Source organism: Marmota marmota, unplaced genomic scaffold (assembly GCF_001458135.2).
Source record: "Marmota marmota marmota unplaced genomic scaffold, marMar, whole genome shotgun sequence".
NCBI classification, from domain to species: Eukaryota; Metazoa; Chordata; class Mammalia; order Rodentia; family Sciuridae; genus Marmota; species Marmota marmota.
This window is the reverse complement of record NW_026000108.1, coordinates 30,759,534-30,763,975: the sequence shown is the minus strand read 5'-3', so window position 1 is coordinate 30,763,975 and position 4,442 is coordinate 30,759,534. Positions and strand designations below refer to the sequence as shown.

Sequence of the window (4,442 nt, the reverse complement as noted above, 5' to 3'; positions counted from 1 at the left end):
CTCGTGGGCCTAAGCAGTGGACGTGGGTCAATCGGAATCCCAAAACAGCAGGCGGGGGGAGGACGCCGGCAGCCCACGGAGCATCAGCAGCAGCGGCGTCCGGAGCAGCCGCAACGTTCCGGAAGCCCCAGGCGGTCTTTGTGCCGAGACTAGGTCCCGGCCCCCCACCCTCCCCCGCCCCCGTCGGTTGTTGTCTGGGCGGGAGAGTGTCTCCCCTCTCCCACCGCCCTTTGCCGGCCCACCTTCCTCTCACCCCGGTTTTTCCTGGGGACTCCTCAAGCTCTTGGGGACTGCGGTGGCTGCGGCACAGAGGGGCTGTTTCTGGGTCGGTGCTTTCCCGGCCGCCAGACTGGCGGTTCAGCACCGGAGAAGCCCGCTACTGCCGAGCGTGCGTGCCCCGGAGAGCAACCAGGCAGACAGCTTGCTGTTCGGCTTTCTCTGCAGGAAGCCCGAGTCGGGGCTGGGCGAGAAAGTGAACGGGAGCCACGGGTGGTTTTATTTTTAGGGCCAGACAGTCAACACGGGTGGAGGCATATAATGGAGTAAAAAGTAGAGAGTCGTAGCTGGAAGGGAAAAACTCAGCCACCCTGAAATCCACACTATTTCGTTTACCCGTCTTCAGCCCTTTCTGGATATGATGAAGTCACTAGGATGCGTCCTTTGTTGTGATTGAGGATACAGGAAATCTGCCATCCTGGAAGCTAGAGCTTTTTGACCCCTGTTCGGTTGCGAATTTTAAGGATTCCCATTTTATTCGTTTAGTAAGTGGGACCAGGGCAGACGGTAAAGAGGTAGCGCCCGGTATTGGAACGAATACTGTGCGATAAGTCCCGTGTTGCTGTTTAAAGCCAAAGTTCGCCAGAGTGAGTGGCTGTTTAACATGTTAGGATTTTAGCCAAGATGGCATTTGTTAGCCGTAGAATCGGTAAGCTATTTTCACTTGCCCCCGTTAGCAAAATCAAGGATGTGGCTTTACTAATAGAATTTTTTTTTCGTTCTGCATCATACGAGTGGGATGAACTCCACTCATGTAATATCTACATTTGTGGAAAGGACCTTCCAATTTTTGTGTTGTTTTGTCAAACTGTTACATACAGCAACTTGGAAAGCAGAAAACCTTCCAGGTATTTTAGTCTTGAGACCCTTAAGGAGGCGTTCTCACTATCCAGGGAAGATAACAGAATGCTTGTGTTCCCACTTCAGGTGACTGCTTACGCAGATTCCTTTAGTGTAGCTTGCTCCCAGCCTGCTTCCCTTCGTGATAAAGACATCAGAAAACCAAACCACCTTCGCATCCTAACGCGATTCCAAAAAATGAACATAATCCTCTCAGATAACTCACTAGTGGAGTTGTTTCTGTGGTAAACAGCAAGAAAGACCAACAAAACCGTAATCAATTGCCCCCTATCAAATCCAGGATGAGTTCTCTTAGGAGTTTGTTTCTTCCTTGAAGAGTATGTCCTTGTGGTGGAACATGAACTTCTTTGAACCTTTCATCCTGTGATTTAGAATCATGCAGATGTTGAATGAAGAAAACTGTTTTCTCTTTTTTTTTTTTAGCTTTTGACCTTGTATGCTAACCTACAACTGAATATTTTTTGCGTAAACAAAATGCTTTGTTATACTTGGAGACACTATTGATAAAAGCAGATAAGCAAAAAGAAATAATCAGCGAGGTGTGGTGTTGCATGCCTGTAACCCCAGTGACTGGGGAGGCTGAGGATCACAAGTTTGAGGCCAACCTCAGCAATTTAGGGAGTAGTGGGGCCCTATTTCAAAAAGGGTTGGGGATGTGGGTCAGTGGTTAGTTAGGTGCCCCTGGGTTTGATTTCTGGTACCAAAAAAGAATAATCAATACGTCACCAGAAAAGTATGGTATCATACCAAATATGCTTTTCTGCAACTTGCTTTTTCACATACGTGTACTTTTTTTGAGTAATAAAATTTTTTGCAGATTTAAACTTTGGACCTTAACTTTCAGGGAATATTTTCTGTGTTGGAAAAACTAATTATTAAAGTGGTTTTAAAAATTTGTTTCACCACCCCCCCTTCCCCGCAAAAAAAAAAAAAAAAAGAAAAGTTTACCTCCCAAATCTCTATGATGCTATTTAAGATTTAAGAAATTAATCTTCATTATGTGTGACAAAGTAAGGCTTAGCTTAACTCTTGGGAAATCAGGCACAGGCCTGAGTTGACAGTATGGAAGTTTAAAATGTTTATTTAATGGTTTCATTGAGGTTAAGTTCAGTTATACTGTATTCCAAATTCTAATCAACTGTTCAGGACCTTAGTAGGAATGTCCTGGAAGATTTTACTTTACACAACATGCTTAATGTGTTTATTGACATTGGATCTGAGGGCTGTGCCCATTTAGTCTAGTTTTCAACATTGGCACCAAAATAACCTACTCTGGAAGGTAATGTTCTCTTCACCTCAGCTTCAAAGGATAAATACCATGAAGTGTCCTAAATCTGCTAATAACTTCCTTGGGATGGATTTCTCATAAACTTAGCTAAAACCTGTAAATGTCTATTTTCATTCTTTCTCTTTTTTCTTTGTAGTATTGGGGAGTGTGCCCAGGGCTTCATGAATACTAGGCAAGGGCTCTACCATTGATTCACATCCCTAGCCCTCATTTTTATTCCTTGAATAATTAGTTCCAGGTGCTTACTACTTGTTATGTGACTTAATTCTTTCACCTTGATTTGCCTTAAATTATAGCATTCAATATGTATTCACTTCTTCCCATCTCTGCTGCCACCACTTTGCCACACTGTCACCATCTCTCACCTGATCCTCTTGAATAACCTTATGGTCTCCCTCCTTTCATTTGGGCTTATATATTCCTGTTATCATAGCCTAAGAGATCCTTGAAACTCATTGTATCACCTTCTTGTGGAAAGTGTCCTATTCCAATTCAGAATAAAAAGCAAACTCCATATAGAACTTGCCAGGTACTACATGTTTTGACATTGCCTTTCTTTCTTACTTTGTAACCCTCTGCCTAGTTCAGTGCTTTGGAGTCTGGTCACCTATGTGTCTTTTAGTTTCTGTTCTCTTCAGCATTGCTGTTTTTGGAACTTGCCAAGCTAGATCTTGCTTCAGGGCCTTTGCAAGTGGGTTTCATAATTCTTTGAGATCTTGCTTTTGTTGATTCTGTGGTGCCATTCAGGTGGCAGTTCAGATGTTGGCTATTCAAGGAGATTACCCTGTCTTTCCTTTCTGTTATTTATAACAACACTTCACTATCCTGAATTTCCCCCCTTTAAAATTGTCTGTCTCCATTGGAGATTAGTTCTTTGAGAATGAGGGCCTTGTGTGTTCTTTTATTCTTGCTTTAGGCCAGTTCTTTCTATGAAAGAATCTAATTTTAGCCTGTTTTTATGGGATAGTGCCTGAATTCTCTTCAATAGTTTTTAAATTTATTTTTTAGTTGTTGATAGACCTTTATTTTATTTTTTTATATGCAGTGCTGAGAAACCAACCCAGTGCCTCACACATGTCATGCAAGTGTGCTACCGCTGAGCCCCAGCCCCTCTTCAATAATTCTTTAATGCAGTTCTGAGGATTGAACCTAGTGTCTCAGGCATGCCAGGCAAGCACTCTACCACTGACCTACATCCCAAGCCTTCAATAACTCTTGATATCTGGGCAAGAGAACACTCTCATCATATTTCAAACCAATGAAATTAAGCCCTGGAGAAATGCATCTGTAGGCTCCTCAGGTGACTGTAATATACATTAAAGTTTGCAAATGTCTCTTAATATTTTAATATTTTCTGGGAGATTAATTTTAGCTTTATAGTAGTAATGATAAGTTCTTTTATTTTTATTTTTTATTTTTTTTGGTGGTGCTGGGGATTGAACCCAGGGACTTGTGCATGCAAGGCAAGCATACCACCAACTAAGCTACATCCCAGCCCCCCTCCTTTTTTTTTTTTAACACTATCAGTTACTAAGCTAAAAATTACTCTCATGTATTTTTTGTTCAACTGCAAAGCAACACAGATGAGGAATTCCTATTCCCATTTACAAATGAAGTTCAGACATAGTAAGTGGTACAAGCTTGGATTTAAACCTCAATCTGTGATCTTTATCATTGTACCCTACTGCTTCTGAACTACAGCATTTGGAACTGTACACAGTACTTTGGTTAAGATAGGCTATGTTTTGTTAAAGGACAGGATATATTCTCTGCTTCATTTCTGATCCTGTCTTCAAGGCTCCATGTTTTTTTTGTTTGTTTGTTTTGTTTTTTTTCTGGTTGTTGTTTGGTTTAGCCTGAAGTTGTTTAGTTGGGAAATGGCCTTCAGAAACACTCTATGCTACTGGGGAAACTGAAGTGGGAGGATTTCTTGAGTTTAGAAATTCAAGGCCAGACTGAGCAATATTGTGAGACACTGTGTCAAAAAAAAAAAAAAAAAAAAAAAAAAAAAAAAAAA

The 4,442-nt window shown here is 41.6% G+C and overlaps 1 protein-coding gene across 1 annotated transcript in view; it reads left to right on the top strand.

Moving 5' to 3' along the window:
• The window catches only part of Smim14 (small integral membrane protein 14), an 81,072-nt gene continuing 76,630 nt past the window's right edge, over positions 1-4,442 (top strand). The window contains exon 1 of the mRNA XM_015482048.2: positions 1-202. The gene's annotated coding sequence lies outside the window, so the exon portion shown is untranslated. The remainder of the gene's footprint in view (positions 203-4,442) is intronic.